A 27,045-nucleotide genomic window follows, 5' to 3' on the forward strand; every position below is an offset into this window, starting at 1 on the left:
GGAGTAATTGTGTAGTGATAATACCAGTAGTCATCACCTCCAAGATAAAGAACATTTCTTACCTTTATAAATATTGTAAGTGGAAGAAAAGGCTGTTTTGTTTTGACAAAAAGTCAGGAATCTGAAAGATGATGAAATCTCCAGTCACCTGTTATGCAGGGTTTGAAAACCCAACCGCAGACTGAGGAAGAGGGGGCTTTCTGTGCACATCACTGATGAAATTCCAATCACCTACTACCAATGTTTTGGCCTCATTACCTGACCGTTCTGAAGAAGGCCAGGAGACTTCTCACTGGCTTTCCGACGACAAGTTATCTCTCAGTCAATACCACTCCTAAATTCACAGTCCATTATACCAAAGCTGTGTGTGGGAGCTTGCTGTGCACAAATTAGCTGCTGCATTTCCTACGGTTACAACAGGGATTCCATCCCAAACATAATTCATTGACAACAAAGCACTTTGGGAAATCCTGGGTCATGAAATATAAAGATACAACCTTCATAAAACACTTGATATCCTTTGCTAAAACAATTTAACTTAACCATTAGCTCGCATTACCTCTAAATCTTCCCGTTCCAAACATTTATTCATTCCTCAGATACAGATTTTTTGGCTCAAATGGGACAAACAATATCACATGCTAATAATTCTATACCTGAAGAATTTGACCTGGATTTGTTTTCCTCCCTGTGTTATAATTTCTTGTTCAAAAACACCCAACCAGGTAAAATGGCATCTCTCAATTCATTGCATTAAAACACTTAATAATTTGAAAAATGTCCTTTTCATTCCTGTCCTTATAACAGTAGATTAATGCAATTAAAGTGTGACAGTTACCACTAGCCTCCCCAGTGGATATTCTGTCCCTGTCTATAATGGTCACTAAACATGTAAACATGTCACGCTGTAATTACATCACTCTACCTGTGGTGGTGCTGTACAGCGTATAATTACAATAAGACAAAATTGCTCAGCTGATTTTCAATCTAATTTTGAACATAGAATCTTCTAAAGACAAAGGGAAAATAAGGGAGACAAACGGGCGGCTGGAAGAACGCAGCAAGCCAGGCAGCATTTGGAGGTAAGGAGACCTGAAGAAGGGTAATACCTGGGACATTGACCGCTCCTTTCCTCCAGATGCTGCCTGGCCTGCTGTGTTCTTCCAGCCTCTTGTTTGTCTACCTTGAATTCCAGCACCTAGAGCTTTTTTTGTCTCTAAAGAGAAAATAAGGACAGGCTGTACCACTTCTGAGTGAGGTCTGTTCATCATGTTTCAGCTATCACCTGTCTCCCCCGAAGCTGACTCAGTTGAATCCTGATCTCAGTTCCCTGTGGAATCTGTCGTGGAATGTGGGTCATTAAAAACAAGAACAAAGCTCTAACTACCAGACATGGATTACAACGTACTTACAGCACAGATGTAGGCCATTCAGCCCAATAAATCTGTGCTAGTGGGGTTGGTTAACTTGGAGAGAGACAGTAGGAACTGCCGATGTTGGAGAATCTGAGATAACATGGTGTGAAGCTGGATGAACACAGCAGGCCAAGCAGATCTCGACCTAAAATGTCAAACCTTCCTGCTCCTCTGCTGCTACTTGACCTGCTGTGTTCATCCAGCTTCGTACCGTGTTATCTTTGGTTAACTTGGAGGCTGGTTTGGGAAGCAGAGTGACACCAACAGTTTGGGTTCACTTCCTTCACGGGCTGAGGTTACCAAAAGAGACTCTTGTTCTCAACCTCCACACTTACCCGAAAACCCCCAGATCAAACCACCACTAGTTCCTCCCAACCAGCTGCTTGGCCTGCTGTGTCCATCCAGCTCCACACTTTGTTATCGCGGATTCTCCAGCATCTGCAGTTCCCATTATCTCTCTCACCACTTGTCCCCTCTCTCTCCAATGAGCCCAATTATCAAGTTAGACTATGATGACTTTATCTTCAGTGTATATGCTCTATGTAAGTGAATTGAGAGACTGGTATTGGTCAGGAACACCTGCAGAGAACTTCCTGCTCTTCTGGAGCAGCATGGGATTATTTAATGTCCCATTGGAAAGACTATACCTGCAGCAGTGTGGTCCCTCCACAGTGCGCTGCAGCCCCAGCTTTGGCTTTGTACACATTCAGGCCCCAGAGTGAACACAAACCTCGTATCAGAGATGGGAGCAGAGCTTCCCAAACCCTTCCCCACTCTGTCCGCAGATTGATGATCAACAGTGGTTGCATCCCACTCAGTCAAAGTCGAAGGAGGAAGGTGAAAGATCAGGGTACTGTTTGGGTGGGGCGGGGAGAGACAGCTGATATCCAGAGCTTTTGTTTGCGGGGGAGGGGGGGAGCTGAGGGTTTGTTTGGAGTAGAGGGAGAAGCTGAGAGGTGAGGGTTTGATTGGAGTAGAGGGAGAAGCTGAGGGTTTGATTGGAGTAGAGGGAAAAGCTGAGGGATTGATTGGAGTAGAGGGAGAAGCAGAGAGGTGAGGGTTTGATTGGAGCAGAGGGAGAAGCTGAGGGATTGATCGGAGTAGAGGGAGAAGGTGAGGGATTGATTGGAGTAGAAGGGGAAGCTGAGGGTTTGATTGGAGTAGAGGGAGAAGCAGAGGGTTTGTTTGGAGTAGAGGGAGAAGGTGAGGGATTGATTGGAGTAGAAGGAGGAGTTGAGGGTTCGATTGGAGTAGACGGAGAAGCAGAGGGTTTGTTTGGAGTAGAGGGAGAAGCAGAGAGGTGAGGGTTTGACTGGAGTAGAGGGAGAAGCTGATGGTTTGTTTGGAGTAGAGGGAGAAGGTGAGGGTTTGATTGGAGTAGAGGGAGAAGCAGAGAGGTGAGGGTTTGATTCGAGTAGAGGGAGAAGCAGAGGGTTTGTTTGGAGTAGAGGGAGAAGGTGAGGGTTTGATTGGAGTAGAGGGAGAAGCAGAGGGTTTGATTGGAGTAGAGGGAGAAGGTGAGGGTTTGTTTGGAGTAGAGGGAGAAGGTGAGGGATTGATTGGAGTAGAAGGAGAAGCTGAGGGTTTGATTCGAGTAGAGGGAGAAGCTGAGGATTTGTTTGGAGTAGAGGGAGAAGGTGAGGGATTGATTGGAGTAGAAGGAGAAGCTGAGGGTTTGATTGGAGTAGAGGGAGAAGGTGAGGGATTGATTGGAGTAGAGGGAGAAGCAGAGGGTTTGTTTGGAGTAGAGGGAGAAGCAGAGAGGTGAGGGTTTGATTGGAGTAGAGGGAGAAGCTGATGGTTTGTTTGGAGTAGAAGGAGAAGCTGAGGGTTTGATTGGAGTAGAGGGAGAAGCAGAGGGTTTGATTGGAGTAGAGGGAGAAGCGGAGGGTTTGTTTGGAGTAGAGGGAGAAGGTGAGGGATTGATTGGAGTAGAAGGAGAAGCTGAGGGTTTGATTGGAGTAGAGGGAGAAGCAGAGGGTTTGTTTGGAGTAGAGGGAGAAGCAGAGAGGTGAGGGTTTGATTGGAGTAGAGGGAGAAGCTGAGGGTTTGATTGGAGTAGAGGGAGAAGCAGAGAGGTGAGGGTTTGATTGGAGTAGAGGGAGAAGCTGAGGGTTTGATTGGAGTAGAGGGAGAAGCAGAGGGTTTGTTTGGAGTAGAGGGGGAAGGTGAGGGTTTGATTGGAGTAGAGGGAGAAGCTGAGGGTTTGATTGGAGTAGAGTGAGAAGCAGAGGGTTTGTTTGGAGTAGAGGGAGAAGCTGAGGGTTTGATTGGAGTAGAGGGAGAAGCAGAGGGTTTGTTTGGACTAGAGGGAGAAGGTGAGGGATTGATTGGAGTAGAGGGAGAAGCTGAGGGTTTGATTCGAGTAGAGGAAGAAGCTGAGGGTTTGTTTGGAGTAGAGGGAGAAGGTGAGGGATTGATTGGAGTAGAAGGAGAAGCTGAGGGTTTGTTTGGAGTAGAGGGAGAAGCAGAGGGTTTGACTGGAGTAGAGGGAGAGGCTGAGGGTTTGATTGGAGTAGAGGGAGAAGCTGATGGTTTGTTTGGAGTAGAGGGAGAAGCTGAGGGTTTGATTGGAGTAGAGGGAGAAGCAGAGGGTTTGTTTGGAGTAGAGGGAGAAGGTGAGGGATTGATTGGAGTAGAAGGAGAAGCTGAGGGTTTGATTGGAGTAGAAGGAGAAGCTGAGGGTTTGATTGGAGTAGAGGGAGAAGCAGAGGGTTTGTTTGGAGTAGAGGGAGAAGCAGAGAGGTGAGGGTTTGATTGGAGTAGAGGGAGAAGCTGAGGGTTTGATTGGAGTAGAAGGAGAAGCTGAGGGTTTGATTGGAGTAGAGGGAGAAGCAGAGGGTTTGTTTGGAGTAGAGGGAGAAGGTGAGGGATTGATTGGAGTAGAAGGAGAAGCTGAGGGTTTGATTGGAGTAGACAGAGAATGTGAGGGTTTGTTTGGAGTAGAGGGAGAAGGTGAAGGATTGTTTGGAGTAGAGGGAGAAGCAGAGAGGTGAGGGTTTGATTGGAGTAGAGGGAGAAGCTGAGGGTTTGATTGGAGTAGAGGGAGAAGCAGAGAGGTGAGGGTTTGATCGGAGTAGAGGGAGAAGCTGAGGGTTTGTTTGGAGTAGACGGAGATGCAGAGGGTTTGTTTGGAGTAGAGGGAGAAGGTGAGGGATTGATTGGAGTAGAGGGAGAAGGTGAGGGATTGATTGGAGTAGAAGGAGAAGCTGAGGGTTTGATTGGAGTAGAGGGAGAAGCAGAGGGTTTGTTTGGAGTAGAGGGAGAAGGTGAGGGATTGATTGGAGTAGAAGGAGAAGCTGAGGGTTTGATTGGAGTAGACGGAGAATGTGAGGGTTTGTTTGGAGTAGAGGGAGAAGGTGAGGGATTGTTTGGAGTAGAGGGAGAAGCAGAGAGGTGAGGGTTTGATTGGAGTAGAGGGAGAAGCTGAGGGTTTGATTGGAGTAGAGGGAGAAGCAGAGGGTTTGTTTGGAGTAGAGGGAGAAGGTGAGGGATTGATTGGAGTAGAAGGAGAAGCTGAGGGTTTGATTGGAGTAGAGGGAGAAGCAGAGGGTTTGTTTGGAGTAGAGGGAGAAGGTGAGGGATTGATTGGAGTAGAAGGAGAAGCTGAGGGTTTGATTGGAGTAGACGGAGAATGTGAGGGTTTGTTTGGAGTAGAGGGAGAAGGTGAGGGATTGTTTGGAGTAGAGGGAGAAGCAGAGAGGTGAGGGTTTGATTGGAGTAGAGGGAGAAGCTGAGGGTTTGATTGGAGTAGAGGGAGAAGCAGAGAGGTGAGGGTTTGATTGGAGTAGAGGGAGAAGCTGAGGGTTTGATTGGAGTAGAGGGAGAAGCAGAGGGTTTGTTTGGAGTAGAGGGGGAAGGTGAGGGTTTGATTGGAGTAGAGGGAGAAGCTGAGGGTTTGATTGGAGTAGAGTGAGAAGCAGAGGGTTTGTTTGGAGTAGAGGGAGAAGCTGAGGGTTTGATTGGAGTAGAGGGAGAAGCTGAGGGTTTGTTTGGAGTAGAGGGAGAAGGTGAGGGATTGATTGGAGTAGAGGGAGAAGCTGAGGGTTTGTTTGGAGTAGAGGGAGAAGCAGAGGGTTTGATTGGAGTAGAGGGAGAAGCAGAGGGTTTGTTTGGAGTAGAGGGAGAAGCAGAGGGTTTGATTGGAGTAGAGGGAGAAGCTGAGGGTTTGATTGGAGTAGAGGGAGAAGCTGATGGTTTGTTTGGAGTAGAGGGAGAAGGTGAGGGATTGATTGGAGTAGAGGGAGAAGGTGAGGGATTGTTTGGAGTAGAGGGAGAAGCAGAGAGGTGAGGGTTTGATTGGAGTAGAGGGAGAAGCTGAGGGTTTGATTGGAGTAGAGGGAGAAGCTGAGGGTTTAATTGGAGTAGAGGGAGAAGCAGAGGGTTTGTTTGGAGTAGAGGGAGAAGGTGAGGGATTGATTGGAGTAGAAGGAGAAGCTGAGGGTTTGTTTGGAGTAGAGGGAGAAGGTGAGGGATTGTTTGGAGTAGAGGGAGAAGGTGAGGGATTGTTTGGAGTAGAGGGAGAAGCAGAGAGGTGAGGGTTTGATTGGAGTAGAGGGAGAAGCTGAGGGTTTGATTGGAGTAGAGGGAGAAGCAGTGAGGTGAGGGTTTGATCGGAGTAGAGGGAGAAGCTGAGGGTTTGTTTGGAGTAGAGGGAGAAGCAGAGGGTTTGTTTGGAGTAGAGGGAGAAGGTGAGGGTTTGACTGGAGTAGAGGGAGAAGCTGAGGGTTTGATTGGAGTAGAGGGCGAAGCTGAGAGATGAAGGTTTGGTTGGTGCCTGTTGGAATGAGGACACAGCCAATCTCCCTCAGTAGGAGCTCCATGGTGACCATTTCTGACCCAAAGTCCATGACCCACACCTTGAACACATAAGGCCACTTGATGTCCCAGCCTGCACTATGAGAAGGTCTGGGTGACAGGATTGTAGCTGACACCACTTTGCTATTCACCTTGACCTTTTGAAGTTTGTCCTGGGGATGTGGATTTGCCAACATTTATTGCCCAGAGGGCATTTAAGAGTCACCCACATTGCTGTGGGTCTGGAGTCAGACCAGGTAAGGATGGCAGTGTCCTTCCCTAAAGGACATTAGTGAACTAGATTAGTCTTACAACAAACGGCAGTGATTACGTGGCTGGTGTTGTTCAGATCTATTGAATTCAAATCTCACTGCCTGTTAATGATGGGATTCGAACCACGTTCCCAGAATATTTACCGGGATCTCTCGATTGCTAGGACAGTGAAATTAACACTACACTACTGCCACCCCCACAATCTCTGGGACACCTGGGTTGTCCCGAATTTCTAAATATCAATTGGTTCTGGATTTCAAGTGGAAACTTTTCCACATCTATCCTAAAAAAAAACTCCTCCATAATTTTAAAATCCTCTATCAGGTCATTTCTCTAGCTTTTCTGGCAAACAGCTCCAGCCTCATCAATTCTTTTCTGAAAGTTGTAATCCTAAAGTTCTCATAAATTGTTTTATTGCTCCTTCTTTATATTTGTTGTTGATTATGTGCTATGAAAACGTATCCAGACTGCTCGCTGTGCTCTAACCAAGCTCCTATCCACATTTACCATCACAGCCATGTTGCTGAATTCTGCTCCTGAGTCCCATTAACTGTGATAACAAGGTGTAGAGCTGGATGAACACAGCAGGCCCAGCAGCATCATAGGAGCAGGAAGGCTGACGTTTTGAGCCTAGACCCTTATTAACTGTGTTGGGTGAGTCAGTCCCTCAAGACAAACATCTGAGCTACAAAGCCCTACGGAAAGATGACAGCACTCACAGAATCAGCACACCAGAATGATTCTGCCATGTCTCTTTCTCAAAACATGAGGCCAACTTCATGCTCCACCAAACCAAACTAGGCACAAATTTAAAACATTTAAAAATTTCTATATTAGTCTGTGTCACCTGGGATTTATTGGCTTCCAGCTCAGCTTCTCCCTCTACTCCAATCCAGATTCCATTTACTTCCATCTATAAGGAGAAGAGCAGCAGATAGATGGGAACACCATCACCTGCAGATCCCCTCCTACCATCCTGACATGGAAGTATACTGCCATCCCTTCACTGTCGCTGGGTCAAAATCCTGGAATTCCTTCCCTAAAAGACCTTGCAGGTCAACCCAGAGCACATGGACTGCAGCAGCGGTTCAAGAAGAGGTTCACCACTCATTTCCCAAGAGCAAATAAGAAAAGGTCACCCTGGCTCCTGAAAATAAACAACTCCCTGATGATTTGCTGTTTAAACTTTGCTTGTAGATTAAAGCATTGGCTAAAACTAGCCAAAAGATTTTTGACATTCGCTACCTGGGTTAATGCAGCCACCTAAATCTGGAGACAACCGAGCGTGATGATGTGCAAAGTTTCCATGTTGTAACTCTCTGCTATTTGTTACCAATTTCTGAAGAAACAACGTGACTCGATTTAGGAATCGCTATTTGTTTGCGTCACAAGCTTGGAGACTTCAGAGCTAAACAAGTCCCTTCTCCAACCTATTGTTTGAGAGGGGCCAGGTGGCCTAGTCCTGCTCCTATTTCTTGTGCTTTCATTGTGTTGTCGATTTTCACTCGAGCTCCTACTGGTGATCGCAAGGTACAAACTTGCAAACAAAAACATTCCAGAACACTCAGTATGCTCAGCACCTTAGGCTATTTCTAGCTGTAGCATTTCTTTCATGTAGCTCAGCGTCAAATTTTGTCTGATAATAACATTTCGATTACAATCAAGGCTGTTTTGGCAGTTACTAATGAATAGGGAAGAATATTGTCAAAGAAATCATGGAGGATTTACAACACGGTGTTACTGGGGTTAATGCTGATCTCACTTGGAAGACAGGACCTGAGTGTGACCATCTGCTCGACCTTCAACATTGGAGATTTCAACCTCACACAAGATCCACAGCCTTTTCATTCATTTTACAGGATATGGGTGTCACTGGCTGGGCCATCATTTATTGGCCGTCCCTAGTTCCCCTTGAGAAGATGGCGCTGAGCTGCCCTCTCGAACTGCTGCAGTCCATGCGTTAGATTCAGAGTTGGTGGAGTGGTATGATCCAACGCATCATCCTCCAACATTTCCGCCACCTACAGTGAGACCCCGCCACCAGAAAGATATTTCCCTCCCCACCCCGTAACAGGGACCGTTCACTCGTGACTCCCTAGTCAGCTCCACACACCCCATCAAAGGGCGGCACGGTGGCCCAGTGGTTAGCACTGCAGCCTCACAGCACCAGGGACCCGGGTTCGATTCCAGCCTCGGGCGACTGCCTGTGCAGAGTTTGCACATTCTCCCCGTGTCCGCGTGGGTTTCCTCCCACAGTCCAAAGATGTGCAGGCTAGGTGGATTGGCCATGCTAAATTGCCCGTAGTGTTTAGGGGGATGGGTCTGGGTGGGATGCTCCAAGGAGTGGTGTGGACTTGTTCGGCCGAAGGGCCTGTTTCCACACTGTAGGTAATCTAATCTAATCAACCTCTCCACCACACCCAATACCGTTCCCTGCAACCACAGGGGGTACTACACCTCCCCTCTCACCTCTGTCTAAGGCCTCAAACAATCTGCATTTCAGCCAACTTGATATATTATATCCGATGCTCCTGATGTGGTCTCTATATTGGGGAGACCAAATGCAGACTCTGGGACCGTTTTGTGGAGCAACTCCACTCTGCACACACCAACCAACCTGACCGTCCGGTTGCCATCCATTTTAACACCCCCTCCCACTCCCCTGGTGACATGCCCATCCTTGGCCTCCTCCACTGTCAGAGAGAGGCCAAATGTAAACTGGAGGAACAACATCTCATATTTTGCCCTAGGAGCTTACAGCCCAATTTTATCCTGCAAAAAAACTCTATCCCTTTTGCCCAATTCGTCCGTCTCACTTTCATCTGCTCTGACGAAAAGACGTTCCGTTCCCAAGCATTCAGGATGTCCTCCTTTCTCACACAACATTCTTCCACCCTCCCCCACCGTCCTCCAGACAGCCCTCCACCACACCTCCTCCATTCCGCGCTCCTCAGCTCTAAACAGCCTCCCCTCACAAACAAAGATAGGGTACCCCTTGACCTCACTTTCCACCCCATCAGCCTCTTCACCAACATATCATCCTCAAACACTTCCGCTGACTCCAATCAGACCACATTACCCAGAACATCTTCCACTCCCTACCCATCTCTGCCTTCCGCAAGGACCATTCCCTTCATCACTCCCTAGTTCATGCCACACTCCCCACCAACCACACCAACCTGCCTGGTACCTTCCCCTGTAATTGTAAAAGATGCAATACCTGCCCTCACACCACCTCCCTCACTTCCATCAGGACCCTAAACAGCCCCATCCAGGTGAGACAGAGTTTCAACTCCATCTCCTACAACCTAGTCTATTGCGTCTGGTGCTCTTGATGTGGTCTTCAGTACGTTGTTGGGATCAAACGTAGACTTGGTGACAGTTTCGCTGAGCATCTTCGCCTGGCCTGTAACAGCCAGCCTAACCTCCCGGTTACCGCCCATTTCAATGCCTCGCCCCACTGCCCCCTGACATGTCCGTTCTCAGCCTCTTCCAGTGTCGCAGGGACTCACAACGCAAATTTGAAGAACGACACCTTATCTTCTGCCTGGGCACCCTACAGCCCGGAGGACTCAACACTGGAGAACTCAATTTCAAATAACCTTCCCAACCATCCCTTGGCTCCCTTTCCAGCCCCATCACCTCCCTTCTATTTTACCTTCTGCCCCTCCCTTCCAGCTACCAAACGGTTCACCCGTCCCATCCACCAACCTGGTTGTACCTACCATCACGACCATTCCGCTACCCTCCTTTCCGCAGCCCCCCCCACCCCAAAACTACTTTATCTGCAGCATCCCCGACCCCCACACCCAGCCCTGAAGAAGGGTAATACTTGCAACATTGACTTCTCCTTTCCTCCAGATGCTGCCTGGCCTGCTGTGCTTTCCAGCTCCGCAGCTATTGGCTCCAGCTTCCAGCATCTGCAGTCCTTTCTGTTTCCAAACTAAACTAGTCCCACTTGCCTGCATTTGGGCCATATCCCTCTAAACCTTTCCTATTCATGTACCTGTCCAAATGTCTTTTACATGTTGTTACTGTACCTGCATGCACCGCTTCCTCTAGCAGCTCATTCCACACACGAACCACTCCCTGTGTGAAAAAAGCTGCCCCTTCAGGTGTCTTTTAAAACTTTCTTCTCTCATATTAAAAATGTCTTTCTCAACCAGAGTACTGTGTACTTTTCTGGACGCCACATCATAGGAATGATGAGAGTGCATTGGAGGGAGAGGGAGAGAGAGAGAGAGAGAGAGAGAGAGAGAGAGACCGAGAGCTACAGAGAGAAAGAACGAAATGATTTACAAGAATGGTTTCAGGGATGAGAAACTTCAGTGAGGAGGACAGATTGAAGACGTTGGGACTGAGTGAGGGCTGCGAGGAGATCTGATAAAGGTTTCCAAAATCATGAACAGAGTGGACCGCGTAGATAGGGACTTCAAAGCTTCAAAATCTCCCCTCCCTCAACCGATTCCAAACCAGCCCAGCTCGTCCCCACCTCCCTAACCTGTCCTTCCTCCCACCTCAACCCCCCACACCCATCTCCTACCTACTAACCTCATCTCCACCTCTTTGACCTGTCCATCTTCCCTGGACTGACCAACCCCCACCCTAACTCCCCACCTATACTCACCTTTACTGGCTCCATCCCCGCCTCCTTTACCTATCTGTCTCCTCTCCACCTATCTTCTCCTTTATCCATCTTCCATCTGCCTCCCCCTCTCTCTCTATTTATTCCAGAATCCCCTTCCCCTTCCCCATTTCTGAAGATGGGTCTAGGCCTGAAACCCTTCCTGCTCCTCTGATGCTGCTTGGCCTGCTGTGTTCCTCCAGCTCTACACCTTGTTATCTCAGATTCTCCAGCATCTGCAGTTCCTACTGTCTCTAGATAGGGAGTAGATGCTCCTCTCATCAAGTAAATAAGGGGCATAGATTCAAAGGGATGTACAAACGAAGCAAGGGTGATGTGAGAACAAACCTTTTCACACAGCGAGTAGTTAGGGAATGGAATACACTGCCTGGAAATGTGGCACAAGCAGGTTCAATTGAGGCATTGAAGAGGGCATTGGCTGGTTATTTAGATAGAAATGGTGTGCAGGGATGTGGGGAAGAAGGCAGGAGATTGACATTAGGTTATAGATAGCATGCTGCCACAATGGGCTGAATGGCCTCATTCTGCACTGTAACAATTCTGTGATTCTCTCACAAGCAGAACTGGAACAAACAATCCTTATTCTGCTCGGACAGGAGATTCTGGGCTTTGCGAGATCTGGTCTTTCCGTTACCTTGGTTACTGACAGCAGACCCACAGTGAAAGGGTTGAATAGGTGTTTCTCTTTTAATACTGACAACAATGTGAACCCACCAAGGGGTCAGTTAGCTCAGCTGGCTGAAGGATCGCCGGACCCGAAACGTTAACTCTGATCTCTTCTTGATGGATGCTGCCAGACCTGCTGAGCTTTTCCAGCAACTTCTGTTTGTGTGGCTGGACAGTTGGTTTGTGGTACAGAGTGATACTCGCAGCATGGGTTCAATTCCCACACTAGCTGAGGTTAGCGTGAAGGACTGTCTTTCTCCACCTCTCCCCTCGCTAGAGGCACGGTGGCCCTCAGGTTAAACCTCTTTCTCTGATGAGAGAGAGCAGCCCCATGGACTGGTAAAACAGCGACTTTACCTTTAAACTGAGGGTGGAAAGAGGAGAAATCACATTGGAATGAACTGGAAAACATTTTTGTGTCAGAAACGAGGTTAGGGGATGCAGAGTTTTGAAATGGAGGTTGTTTTTGGCAGGGGGAGGGAGAAATGGAAGTTTAAAGGTTTAGAAAATGAGTTCTAGTTGGAGGCCTTACAGAGAAGGACTGGAACACCAGCCTATTAAACACTGCATAAATCAGTACAACAAATTCTAATTAATCTGGGCTCTAATCACTTGTTCAAGCCACTTAGCAGCTGTTTTGTGTCCCTGTCCTGACTAGGTTATTATAGCACAGCAGTCTCCCTACTCATTGACCCGAGGGTAGGTGTGTTGCTTCCAGCAATACATGGGACCTCTACCTGAAGCTCCACGCAGTGAAAAGAGATGTCTTATTCGAACATGTCACACAAAATATCATACTGGAAAGCCTGCCTGCAGCCGAGTGTCTGAAATCCCAACAGAAGGCACTTTTGAGAAAGCAGGAACTGCAGAAGCTGGAGAATCTGAGGTAACACGATGTAGAGCTGGGTGAACACAGCAGGCCAAGCACCATCAGAGGAGCAGAAGGCTGGTGTTTCGGGCTGAGGCCCTTCTTCAGAAATGGGCCCGAAATGTCAGCCTTCCTGCTCCTTCTTTGCTGCTTGGCCTGCTGTGTTCACCCAGCTCTACACCATGTTATCTCAGAAAGCACTTCACTCAGTTTATTAGTGGGAGATGCCCAGGACTGCAGCAACCATTAACGTGTCCCTTTGTTGGCATCATGCACCCGGGTTTATGTGGGACTAGGGCACTGAACCACAACCAGGGGCGGGTTTTTGGATAAACGGTCAACCCAAGATTTGTCCAAAAGTTAGGGACAAGCTCCTGAGGAAAACTAGGAAGGGGAGAAGTGAAGAGTTTATTGGGGGAAGAGTTCACTTCCTTTCTCCATGGGCACAAAGCTAATTCAAACAAATATCGAGAACATGCAGGAGGCTGTTGGGAACAAAAAAACTTGGATTCATGAGATATTTATTTCTAACATCTCAAATCCCAGTGAAAGTGAATTCCCATAAGCCCTTTGCCCCACCTCATCTCACCTGGAGATTGCATTGCTTGACTAAAGGTGGATTTCTCATTTGTTCTTGGAATATGGTCATCGTGGGCAACGTGTTGCCCATCGCAAATTGCCCTCGGGAAGGTAACAGTGAGCTGCCTACAGTTGGTTCTGATATAAGTGATAGTTTTATTCTTGTGCAATCTCACTTTTGGAGAAATCAGATCACCTGTGAAGACTAGTTCAGCCTGTCAACACTCAACTCACACCATGTGTACCATCTTTTGATAGTCTTAATTATCTGGAATTATCTTGCAAAGATCTCTCTGCCTATAAATTCCGTGCCTGTGTCATTCCCCCCCCACTTCACCTAATGAAGGAGGAGCACTCAGAAAGCTTGCGATTTCAAATAAACCTGTAGGACTATAATCTGGGGTCATGTGACTTCAACGGGCATCTTCCCAAATGCCCGGTACATCTCCTGACATTCGCAGATTTCAAATTTTTCTGGGGCTTCTTGATGCCACACTTGGTCAAATAATGCCACAATGTCACTCTCACCTCACCCCTGGAATTCAGCTCTTTCTTGTCCACGTTCGAACCAAGGCTGTAATAGGGTCAGCAGCTGAACCCAAACTGGACTTTTCCAGCAACTTCAGTTTTCGTTCCTGACTTACAGTATCTGCAGTTCTTTTGGTTTTTAATCACTGAGCAGGTTAGTACTGAGCAGATGCTGCTTGATAGCACCTGCTGATGACACCTTCCAACACTTCACTGATGATCCAGAGTAGACAGCTGGGGCGGTAATTGGTCAGGATGGATTTGTCCTATTCTTGGGCGGTAGATTCACTCTAGACTGACAATACCATACACTGTTTTAGTAAGCAAATACAGGCTCACGATGTTGGGACTAATTGAATGTTTGGTTAATGGTCAAGAAGCAGAGAACCGGATATATGAGGCATTTTCAGTAAGGCTTTTTGTTCTCAGATATAACTTGGTGATTTTGCACATGGTTGTCAGCATTGTAACTATTCTGGAACAGCTTGGCTAGGGAAGCAGTAAATCCTTGAGCCCACTGTTTAGTCAGAAAGTTGTTGAGGCTTATGGCTGTGCACTGTTCACTGTCTTCAGCTGTTTCTTGATATCATGTAGAGCGAATCGCATTGGAACTCTGCTGGACATCAAGATGGATCATCCAGCTGAGGTCTGGTGCACTGGGCTCTCCCATCATTGAGGATGGGGTTATTTATGAACCCTCCTCCTCCAGTGAGTTGTCTCCTTGTCTATCACAATGCCAGCAAGGAGAATTTGATATAAGAAAGTGTGGGGCTGGATGAACACAGCAGGCCAAGCAGCATCTCAGGAGCACAAAAGCTGACTTTTCTGGCCTAGACCCTTCATCTGATGAAGGGTCTAGGCCCGAAACATCAGCTTTTCTGCTCCCAAGGTGCTACTTGGCCTGCTGTGTTCATCCAGCTCCACACTTTCTTACCACAGATTCTCCAGCATCTGCAGTTCCCATTATCTCGAAGGAGAATTTGATACTCATGTTCACAAATTTGAGGTGTTAGGGCCCACGCCCACCGTCAGGCCACTGTTCAGAGAGAGCTGTGCTGTAGGATTTGCATCTTCTACATGACAAAGGCCCACATGTGGTGTCAGGAGATGCAGGAGGACAGGACAAGAGTGGTGGGCATGTGGAATGCGCTGGCAGAGGTGGTCATGATACTTTAGTGACGTTGAAGCGACTCTTTGATAGGCACATGGATGATAGTAAAATGTGGGGTATGCAGGGTAGTGTGATCGTAGTAGGATAATTGGTCAGCACAACATCGTGGGGCCGAAGGGCCTGTACTGTGCTGTACTGTTCTATGTTCCATGTTCCTAAGACACAGCTGTTGTAGGTTTCCAATAAATGAATCACCCAGAGGGTGCTGCACCATAAAAAGCCCACTGCTGATTTCCCACAAACTTTCGGAATCCATTCTTGGACGATAGATTCACTTCAGACCGACAATACCCTACACTGTTTTAATAAGCAAATATAGGCTCACGTTGTTGGGAGTAATTGAATGTTTGGTTAATGGTCAAAAAGCAAAGAATCGGATATATGAGGCATTTTCAGTCTGACAGATCGTAAATAATTAAATTCCACAGAGATCAGTGCTGGAACTGCAGGAATTTCTAATTTATATTAATGGTGTTAGGTAGATGGACAGGGAATAAAGTGTCCAATTCTCCCCCCAAGATGGTGGCAGAGTAGAAGGCCAGACTCTTGCCCGAGGCACATCCATTCTCATCGGTTTTCTTTCTTTTGCTTCTGTTCTTTCTCTTTTCTTTCCTTTTCCCCTTTTCTGTGGCAAGTTGGTTGGCAGCATTGGCACGGCAGCGAGAGTGGGCTGAATGCGGACTGGCAGACAGGGTTTCCCCCGGCGATCGGGCCTGTGGCAGTCAAGCTCCTCCTTGACTGTAGCGGCGCCAGCTACAACACACTCTTCAGATGGCGGCACCAACAGGGTGGCATCTGCAGCTGAAACAGGACTCTTAGCCTCGGCAGGGGCCTGGCCTGGCAGCGAAGCCAGTAGGTCCAAAGTGGGGGCCTTCTGACCTGGTGGCAGACCCAGGGACTCCTGGTTTCTGGGCACATGTGGGTTCAGTGGCATCAACAAGGTGGGCCCAATGATGAAGAGATGGTGCTTAAAGTGCAGTAAGATAGTGAAGGTCTCCCTTTCAGTAAAAACCAACAGAACTGAGGACTCTGTAAATCGGGAACAAAAGGAGAATTTGCTGGAGAAGCTCAGCAGGGCTGGCAGCATCTGTGAAGAAAAAAAATCAGAGTCTGTGCGAAACATTTACACCGATTTTTTTCCCCTCATGGATGCTGCCAGACCTGCTGAGCTTTTCCGGCAAATTCTGCTTTTGTCTCCCCTTCAGTTACTGGAGGCTTGGCGCTGGGGTGGTCTGGGTTGGAAAAACTGTCAGTCACTCTGAGCTTTTTATTTCTTTACTTTTCTAATTTTTTTCCCTTAAGAATTTGTACTTGAGAATCTATACCTAGGTCCCCTCGTACCTAATGAGACGATTTGTAAACTTTTCACTGTTCTTGTGTGAGCGCTCGTGGCAATAAAGCTAATTCAACTCAATTCAAGTCAATTACTCCAGCCCTGCCAAAGCCCCATCGCTCGTCTCCCCTCCTACATCAGAGATAACAAACTGTGGAGCTGGATGAACACAGCAGGCCATGCAGTGTCTTAGGAGGACAAAAGCAGATGTTTCGGGCCTGGGGTCTAGGCCCAAAATGTCAGCTTTTGTGTTCCTAAGACACTGCTTGGCCTGCTGTGTTCATCCAGCTCCACACTTCGTTATCTCGGATTCTACAGCATCTGCAGTTCCCGTTATCCCCTCCTACATCGCTCCACTTAGGCTACACTTCCCCTGAAATCTGTGATTTGATTCAAAGGTGTCAGCAAACACGGCGTTTTCAGAAAGAGGACTGTGAAGGGTACACAGATGCTAGGGACAGATGGGCCGAATTGCTGGGTAACTAAATGGCAGCTAAATACAGCGTCGGGCAATGTGAAGTCACTCACTGTGGTTAAAAAGGGAAAATAGAATATGTTTTAAATGTTGAGAAACTTTTGGAGCGGATGTTCTGACAGACTTGAGTAAACTCACACAAGGAACACAAAGGCAGCATGAGGCTGGCACAGGCAATTCGGAAACCAAATTACATCTCGGTCTTTCTGGAGGGTTTGGAGAACGGAGGTAAGGAAATCTTGCTTCATTGTCTAAGAGATAGTAGGGCCTCAAAAAGAAGGGTCTAGGCCCGAAACGTCAGCCTTCCTGCTCCTCTGATGTTGCTTGGCCTGCTGCGTTCATCCAGCTCTACACCATGTTATCTCAAATCGACAGCTCCCGCTGTCTCTGTAGTAATTTGTGACTTGTGTTTTTGTGACTATGGGGTCCTGTTTTTTGAGTATATATTAATAATTCGGAAGTAAATTTGTGGGCATGTGCACAAAATTTGCACATGATGCCAGAACTGGCCTCGTAGCGGATAGTGAGGAGAGTGTACATCACTTGGAAATTCCTGTCCAAACCACATATCATTGTGACTTGGAAATATATCCCCGTTCCTCTACTATTGCTGCGTCAAAATCCTGGAACCTTCTTGCTAGCAGCACTGTGGGTGTTCCTATAGGCCAAGAAATGCAGTGGTTCACATAGAAAGCTCATCCCTTCCTGCAGGGCAAATACAGATGTGTTACTATGACTGTTCTACCCAGTGACACACACCCCATGTACTTTAAAACAGCTTAGTCTGTGCTGACCTCTTCTTAACAATTCTAAATATCTTCTCACTTTCCCAGGACCAATTGTTTCACACAGCAAGTTTTAGCCACAAAGCCTCAGAGTTAACCAAACATTAACAACAAAAAAAATGACCTTCAGTTTTCCAAGCACTGGAGGTTTCCCCTATCAATTCCTGACTTTCAAACTGGGGCTTAATGTGCTCCTGAGATACTGCTTGGCCTGCTGTGTTCATCCAGCTCCACACTTTGTTATCTTGCATTCTCCAGCATCTGCAGTTCCCATTATCACTTAATGCACAATTGTTTGCTTTTTTGCTCGGAAAGCTCTCTCAAAGAAGATCTGAATACTGTCTAGGAGGTCTTTCTCTCTGTCTTTTCAAATAAGTCACTATGATGAGAGAAATACTTACAACTTCATTAACCTCCCTCAGATACACACAAAACACATATGTCACTAGTTCAAAATCAAAAAACCAGACTGAAAAAAAAACTGGTTTTAAAATAAATAAACAAACATCACCCACATTGCATCAAATTTGGAATGAAGCAAATGAGGGAAGATTGGATTAAGATGTACAAAAAATTGATGGTTTAAGATGGAGTGAATGGGAAGGACCTACCCACCGTGGCAGAGAGATCAGTAACTCAGGAGCATACATTTAAAGCGATTGGTAAAATGATTAGAGAGATTTTCTTTTGAAAAGTCAATCGCCCTGAGGATTGGATTTTGTTCTATATAAACCCGCTTCAAGTTAGTGCTAGAGACAGTCAGAGCACTGGGTTCTGAATATTTTATTTTAAAGGGAGAGGCCTTATTCTTGTAGTCAAAGAAGTAAACTGATAATGATATTGTAGGAGCCGGGATCAAGTCAGTCATTGATGCTGAGAGTTCAGGAATGTTAGAGGCGAGTTGATTGGAGATCCTGAAGGTTCTTGTTACGATAAATGTGGAGATGATATTCTCTCTTTTGGGAGAATGTGGAACTAGAAGTCACTGTTAGCAATCCCTCTAATGGTTCTTCCCACATGGGCCTCAGAAGTTGATGCTGTAATCCATGTTGGCACGCTGACTGCCTGGCGTGGAATGTCTGTGACTTGTACACGGAACCTGTGGCTTTGAGGGAACGTGGGTCACTGTTCTAAAATTAGTACAGCGAATACTAGTTACCTCAAGCATTCCCAGACTGAATACAAAACTGACTGGTGTATCATCAAGGTCCCTCATATTAGCACAACATACCCTCAGCACAAATTTCCACAGGACAACCCTGCCACAATCACCTGACTGGCTTTTAATTTGTTCTCACAATGTAGGTGCAGCTGGTATAGAGCCGGCATTTCCTGCCAATCTTTCATTACCCTCAGGATCACGGGGTCAGGTTTCAGTGGCCTCCTCGGTGCTGAAGAGTCAACCGCATTGACGTGGGGGCTGGAGACACAAATGGGCCAAGGCCAGGTAAGAGATAACAAGGTGTGGAGCTGGATGAACACAGCAGGCCAAGCAGCATCTTAGGAGCAGGAAGGCTGACGTTTTAGGCCGAGACCCTTCTTCAGAAATGGGCCTGAAACGTCAGCTTTCCTGCTCCTCTGATGCTGCTTGGCCTGCTGTGTTCATCCAGCTCTACACCTTGTTATCTCAGATTCTCCAGCATCTGCAGTTCCTACTGTCTCCAAGACCAGGTAAGGATGGCAGTCTCCTTCCCTCAAGGGTACTAGTGAACCGATGGTGTGTTTTTTTTAAAACAACATTCATCACTTGGTGACTTTCCTTGACAGATTTCCAGATTTTTAATAACTTGAATTCAATCTGCTGCACGTGGATTCAGAGACAACATTCACAGCACATTGCAGGCCCCTGGATTTCTGGTGCAGTAACTGAGCTGTTACATTTTCATTACCGTAGCACCATAAGATGTAGGCCATTCAACCCACTGAGACTGCTTCACCATTTGAAGCAGGTCATGGCTGATCTGATAATGCCCAACTCCTCTCTCCTGCTTTTTACCCATAACCCTCCATTCCCTCACTAATCCTAACTCAGACCAGTGTTTTGAGCCATGTCACCAATTTGCCATCGCTCAGTGGTTAGCACTGCTGGGACCTGGGTTTGATTCCACCCTCGGGCAACTGTCTGCGGAGTTTGCACATTCTTCCTGTGTCTGCGTGTTTCCAATGTGTGCTCTGGGTTCCTCCCACAGTCCAAAGATGCGCAGGCTAGGTCAGTTGGCCATGCTAAATTGCCCGTAGAGTTCAGGAATGTGTAGGGTAGGTGGATTAGCCGTGGGAATGGTGGGGTTACAGGAGTAGGGTAGGGTTCTGGGCCTGGGTGGGATACTCTTTGGAGAGTTGTTGATTACTTGGTGGGCCAAATGGCCTTTTTCCACATTGAATGATTCTAATTTGGTGCCAATTAAAGCAAATGTGTGTTATATTCATTTAGATTTATTTCATATATTGTCACATGAATTTAGCTACAGTGCAAAGTGTCCCCAGGTTCCAATGCCATCTTGGATTACTGAAAAATTTCTGAAATAAAGGTATATAAATGATAAAATACTGAATAAATCAATATTAAATTGATATTACTAAAACTGAAACAGCTTCAAAAGTTCATCAAAATCAACCACTTTTTTAAAAAAATCAGTTTTCATCCAATAAAGAATTTGCATTTAAATAGCACTTGTCACATCCCCATGCCATTGCCAAGTGCTTCATATCAGATTAATTCCATCGAAAGTTAGTTACTGTTCTAAGGAGAAGTTTCCACAATTAAACAACAAATGAGATAAATCACCAAATAGTCTGTTTGAGGAATGTTGGTTGGGAGAGAAGGAACAGCTAGAAGGCTGGGATAATTCTTTTGTTCTACCTGATTTAGTCCCATAGGATTACTCACGTCCACTCAAGGGGACAGTGGGGAGATGATCGAGCTGCTGGGAGCTTTCTCCCTTACACTGACAGCTCTGTGGAATCAGCTTGGACTCTGAATGCACAACCTTCTCACTCAGAAACAAAGCTGCTCTCCCCAGAGCCACTTTCAGGAAGTAAAATGATGTCTCTGCCCCTCTGCTTCCAAGCCTCAGTTACATTTTCATTACTATAGCAACATAAGATGTAGGCCATTCAACCCACTGAGACTGCTTCAGCATTTGAAGCAGGTCATGGCTGATCTGATAATGCCCTGCTCCTCTCTCCTGCCTTTTACCCATAACCCTCAGTTCCCTCACCAATCCTACCTCAGACCAGAGTTTTGAGTCATGTGATCAATTTGCCGTGCCTCTGACGTACTAACCCACTACACATTGCAATCCAACAGCAGCTCTTATTTCTGAGCTGACCTGTTTATCTGCACCAATTCCTTCTCTTCCCGTCCGACAGACCCACTGACCCTGGATCGGATATTGTGTCACGGCACTGGTTCTCCCGTTGGTATCTCCATTTAGTGACCTGTTCATTTTCCGTGTGGGAGTGTAAACGGTGAGAGGGAGAACTGACCTCTTCTTAAATAGGAATGAACAGGTTGCATAGGCTTGGCCTGCATCCCTGAGGAACAATCTTATTGAGGGGATTGCAATGTTTAAAAAATTCAGTCACTAGCCAGAGGGAAAAAAAGTACTATTTCCCTAAGGAATAGCTCAGAATAAATGGATATAATCTTAAAATTAGAATGAAGTCATTCCAAGGGCCATTGCATGGAGAGGGTAATGAAAGTATGGAATTTGCTTCCAGAAAATGAGTGCTGAGGGAGAGTTGGAATCTTCGCGTCTGAAATCAATAGCATTTTTTTTGTCAGGTGAGCTGAGGGTAGTCACAGGTTTAGAAGAAAGAAGATAAATGCAATGGTCGATATAATTCAGGCATAGATTAGCTGTGATCGAACTGCAAGGCAGACCACTTCAAAGGGCTGAAGGGTCTGCTATTTCTGATTTAACTGTGATGTTGTTTGAGGTGGAAATCAGATGGGCAAGATTTGCAAGGAAGATTGACTAATCGCATACATCGCACAGTCAGTACATCTTTACATGAGAATTACTCGTGCTATCATCATTCCATCACAGCACCTGATCTGATCATATAAATTATTGGTGAACCTGGCTCAAGATTCATGTCAGCGATGACGAGGGTGATCTGGACATTTTCTTTTCCATCTCTTTAATCTGTTCTTCTTTTAAAATTTTATTCTATTCTGGAGGTGGCACAATACAGAGCAGCAATTCAGTAAACTTTTCACTGTATCCCTATACTCTTACACAATAAAATCCAATTTAATCTTAATCTAAAGTTCTCACACTCCATTTTACCACTTGAAGCACGCGGCATTATTGACAGCGTGCTCCTTTGTTGTAATATAATCTTTAATTTGACCTCAGGCCCCTGTTTGTGTAATTTTGTACATATTCGTTAGCCTTAATAAACATCTGTTGGATTCTTCAGTACCGCTATATCTGTATCAAGTTTTGTGTGTAATGGGAGGAAACAGAAGCACATCACATGATGTTAAAATACCCTATTAGAGGCAAACACATGATGGTTGGCAATAGTGATGGTCTACAAAAAAAAACTTATATTTCTGTTATAACAGAGTATGGAGGTGAAGGAACACAGCAGGCCAGGCAGCATCAGAGGAGCAGGAAAGCTGGCATTTTGGGTCGGGACCCTTCTTTCTGAAGAAGGGTCCTGACCCGAAACGTCAGCTTTCCTGCTCCTCTGATGCTGCCCAGTCCGCTGTGTTCCTCCAGCTCTATACCTTGTTATCTCAAAATCCAGCATCTGCAGTGCTTACTATCCCAGACGTCTGCGGTAGCTGTTTGGAAAACTAATTGAAGACTAGGCAGACAGTAGACAGTAGACAGTTTGAACAAAAAGGGACAGCTGCTGACCTCTAGCAGCATAAGTATCTGTGAATACGGAAGCAGGGGTGGCACGGTGGCTCAGTGATTAGCGCTGCTGTCTCACAGCGCCAGGGACCTGGGTTCGATTCCAGCCTCGGGCAACTGTCTGTGTGGAGTTTACACATTCTCCCTGTGTCTGTGTGGGTTTCCTCCCAAAGTCTAAAGATGTGCAGGTTAGGGTGGATTGGCCATGCTAAATTGCCCATTGTGTTCAGGGATGTGTAGATGAGGTGGGTTACAGGGGGATGGGTCTGGTTGGGATGCTCTGAGGGTGAGTGTGGACTTGTTGGGCCAAAGGGCCTGTTTCCACACTGTAGGGATTCTACAATAAGAATCCATAAATGGCATTGCCCACCAAGATGACAGAGCTCATTTCTTTGTTATGAGAATGTGAGTTCTTTCGAGATACAAGGAACTTCAAAGAACTTGTTATTTAAGAGTAACAAGACTGAAGTTCCAAATACAACTAAAGTAAGGTTACAGATCTGCACTGTAGCATAGTGAGTACTCTTCATCTCTTGCTTTTGGATTAAAATTAGCTTTCTTGTCATGTGTACTCAATGAATGCTGTGCCATCTTAGATAAGAAATGTACCTTGGTACAGATTCTAAGTGCAAATTCTTAGGGAGAAAAAAATTAGAAAAATAAAGAAATAAAAGGCTTCAGAATAACAGTCCTTCCAACACAATCCAAGCCGGCACCCAACCTCTAGTCCACGCTGGGCTTCACCTCAAGGCTGGGAGATTGCTCTGGAATCATCTTGGAGGCTAGAAGTCCATGCTGCAGCCATGCTGAAGCCAGAAGACCACCATGCCAGGCTGCCGAAAGACAGACATGCCCATCTGAGCAACTGCCAAGAGACCGCCACACCAGGCCGAGAGACAGCCATTCTGCACCAGGCTGCTGCCTCGGGCCTAGACGCTGCCACACCGGGCCGGGAGACAGCCATTCCATGCCACAAGGCCGCCTTGGGCCTAGATGCTGCCACACTGGGTGAGGGGCAGCCATTTCATGCCACAAGGCCGCCTCAGGCCTAGATGCTGCCACACTGGGTGAGGGGCAGCCATTTCATGCCACAAGGCCGCCTCAGGCCTAGATGCTGCCACACTGGGCCGAGACAGCCAAACTGCGCCACAAGGCCGTTTCGGGCCTAGACGCTGCCACAACAGGCCGAGAGACAGCCATTCTGTGCCACAAGACCACTTCAGGTCTGGAGGCTGCCACACCAGGCCGAGAGACAGCCATTTTGCGCCACAAGGCCGCCTCGGACATGGATGCTGCCACACCGGACCGAGAGACAGCCATTTCATGCGACAAGGCTGCCTCAGGTCTAGAGGCTGCCACGCTGGGTCAAGAGATCACCACATGGGGTCCACGCTGAGGTCGGGTGTTCAGGAAATTGCCAAGAAAGAAGTGGGGGGAGAAAAAAGACACAAAAGAGTAAAATAAATGGACAGAGCCTGTGAACTCTAGCTCAGGAGTCTTACTCTCTCACCACAGTGGAATTTTAACAAAAGAAACATGAGGGGTTACTGTTCCAACTTTAAAAAGACAATTAAATGGTCCTGAAAGCACAATTCCATAGCTCACTTCAAAGCAAACACAACTTAATAAAGCAGTTTTCTACGTTAAGAAGATGGATCTATGTCCCTATGTCAGTCAAGTCTACCACGTTCATTCCTTAAATCAGCATCAAGAAAATAAGGAAGAAAAAGCCCCCCATGATATCAACATCACTCCGTTATTGGTGTGAAAACCACATACAAGCAGAAACCTGTTACTGCAAGCCTGCAGTAGGAGCACTAGAGGAAAATAAAAGGGACATGGGAGAGCACGACAAAACTGGTAAAGGAAATAAACACGGCGCTGTTCTCCTTATGGAAAGGAAAACCCTGCGATGAGAAATGAATGGTGTTATAATACTGGGCAAGTCAGATCACAGACTGAAATCTGGCTTTTAACAAGATGATCGCTCACTAAAACATAAGCATGCAATTTTTCAGGTATAGTTTGTACAATGAAACAGACGTGTATCAATTTCTAGTACTAAGATAAAATAAAACTATTTACATATCATATGGCTTTTAAAGATTTTGAAACATGCAACAGAAATATTACCCCACTAATTCCAAAAGCACCTCCTATACAATACTCATGAAGAAAAGTCTTTCACAACGAAAGACTTAAGTTAACTGCAGCTTCAACTCCCAATCTGGAAAACCTGATAGCCATCTTCTGAAGCTTTCGCATGGCTGAGTCTAAACATTCGCAGCTTCATACAACCTCTTCAGGGTTTTATCGAAAGACTTTGGACTGGGATTGTTACTAACCAGTACTAAATCCCTTACTCCTTCCTCAATGGTAATCTGGTTTTACTTTCTCTTCCCCTTCTCAGAAACACTGTTTTATACATAAAAGCAATCCAAGGACTTCTGTGATATTAACCCAAAATGAAAACAAAGATTAAGAGGATTTTTAACACCAAGATATAGCTGTTTCCTTAAACAGACAGAATACTTGATGCAAGATAATAAAATGTGAGGCTGGATGAACACAGCAGGCCAAGCAGCATCTCAGGAGCACAAAAGCTGACGTTCCGGGCCTAGACCCTTCATCAGAGAGGGGAATGGGGAGAGGGAACTGGAATAAATAGGGAGAGAGGGGGAGGCGGACCGAAGATGGAGAGTAAAGAAGATAGGTGGAGAGAGTGTAGGTGGGGAGGTAGGGAGGGGATAGGTCAGTCCAGGGAAGACGGACAGGTCAAGGAGGTGGGATGAGGTTAGTAGGTAGCTGGGGGTGCGGCTTGGGGTGGAGGAAGGGATGGGTGAGAGGAAGAACCGGTTAGGGAGGCAGAGACAGGTTGGACTGGTTTTGGGATGCAGTGGGTGGGGGGGGGAAGAGCTGGGCTGGTTGTGTGGTGCAGTGGGGGGAGGGGACGAACTGGGCTGGTTTAGGGATGCAGTAGGGGAAGGGGAGATTTTGAAACTGGTGAAGTCCACATTGATACCATATGGCTGCAGGGTTCCCAGGCGGAATATGAGTTACTGTTCCTGCAACCTTCGGGTGGCATCATTGTGGCAGTGCAGGAGGCCCATGATGGACATGTCATCTAGAGAATGGGAGGGGGAGTGGAAATGGTTTGCGACTGGGAGGTGCAGTTGTTTGTTGCGAACTGAGCGGAGGTGTTCTGCAAAGCGGTCCCCAAGCCTCCGCTTGGTTTCCCCAATGTAGAGGCAGCCTCACCGGGTACAGTGGATGCAGTATACCACATTGGCAGATGTGCAGGTGAACCTCTGCTTGATGTGGAATGTCATCTTGGGGCCTGGGATGGGGGTGAGGGAGGAGGTGTGGGGACAAGTGTAGCATTTCCTGCGGTTGCAGGGGAAGGTGCCGGGTGTGGTGGGGTTGGAGGGCAGTGTGGAGCGAACAAGGGAGTCATGGAGAGAGTGGTCTCTCCGGAAAGCAGACAGGGGAGGGGATGGAAAAATGTCCTGGGTGGTGGGGTCGGATTGTAAATGGCGGAAGTGTCGGAGGATAATGCGTTATATCCGGAGGTTGGTAGGGTGGTGTGTGAGAACGAGGGGGATCCTCTTGGGGCGGTTGTGGCGGGGGCGGGGTGTGAGGGATGTGTCGCGGGAAATGCGGGAGACGCGGTCAAGGGCGTTCTCGATCACTGTGGGGGGAAAGTTGCGGTCCTTAAAGAACTTGGACATCTGGGATGTGCGGGAGTGGAATGTCTTATCGTGGGAGCAGATGCGGCGGAGGCGGAGGAATTGGGAATAGGGGATGGAGATGACATTCCACATTAAGCAGAGGTTCACCTGCACATCTGCCAATGTGGTATACTGCATCCACTGTATCCGGTGCGGCTTCCTCTACATTGGGGAAACCAAGCGGAGGCTTGGGGACCGCTTTGCAGAACACCTCCGCTCAGTTCGCAACAAACAACTGCACCTCCCAGTCGCAAACCATTTCCACTCCCCCTCCCATTCTCTTGATGACATGTCCATCGTGGGCCTCCTGCACTGCCACAATGATGCCACCCGAAGGTTGCAGGAACAGCAACTCATATTCCGCCTGGGAACCCTGAGGCCATATGGTATCAATGTGGACTTCACCAGTTTCAAAATCTCCCCTTCCCCTACTGCATCCCTAAACCAGCCCAGTTCGTCCCCACCCCCCACTGCACCACACAACCAGCCCAGCTCTTCCCCCCCACACACTGCATCCCAAAACCAGTCCAACCTGTCTCTGCCTCCCTAATCGGTTCTTCCTCTCACCCATCCCTTCCTCCCACCCCAAGCCGCACTCCCAGCTACCTACTAACCTCATCCCACCTCCTTGACCTGTCCGTCTTCCCTGGACTGACCTATCCCCTCCCTACCTCCCCACCTACACTCTCTCCACCTATCTTCTTTACTCTCCATCTTCGGTCCGCCTCCCCCTCTCTCCCTATTTATTCCAGTTCCCTCTCCCCATCCCCCTCTCTGATGAAGGGTCTAGGCCCGAAACGTCAGCTTTTGTGCTCCTGAGATGCTGCTTGGCCTGCTGTGTTCATCCAGCCTCACATTTTATTATCTTGGAATTCTCCAGCATCTGCAGTTCCCATTATCTCAGAATACTTGAT

General features: G+C 47.1%; 1 protein-coding gene across 5 annotated transcripts in view; it reads right to left on the reverse strand.

The window, feature by feature from the left end:
* The window catches only part of raly (RALY heterogeneous nuclear ribonucleoprotein), a 175,192-nt gene that overhangs the window by 118,225 nt on the left and 29,922 nt on the right, over nucleotides 1-27,045 (reverse strand). Inside the window, exon 2 of one of the 5 annotated variants that reach the window (XM_059652720.1) lies at nucleotides 63-121. The exons of 3 other annotated variants lie outside the window; for them this stretch is intronic. The gene's annotated coding sequence lies outside the window, so the exon portion shown is untranslated. Of the gene's footprint in view, nucleotides 1-62; nucleotides 122-21,587; nucleotides 21,713-27,045 lie in introns of all 5 variants that reach the window. One more of the 5 variants, XM_059652721.1, reaches the window with a different exon arrangement.

This window comes from Stegostoma tigrinum, chromosome 19 (genome assembly GCF_030684315.1).
Source record: "Stegostoma tigrinum isolate sSteTig4 chromosome 19, sSteTig4.hap1, whole genome shotgun sequence".
NCBI lineage: Eukaryota > Metazoa > Chordata > Chondrichthyes > Orectolobiformes > Stegostomatidae > Stegostoma > Stegostoma tigrinum.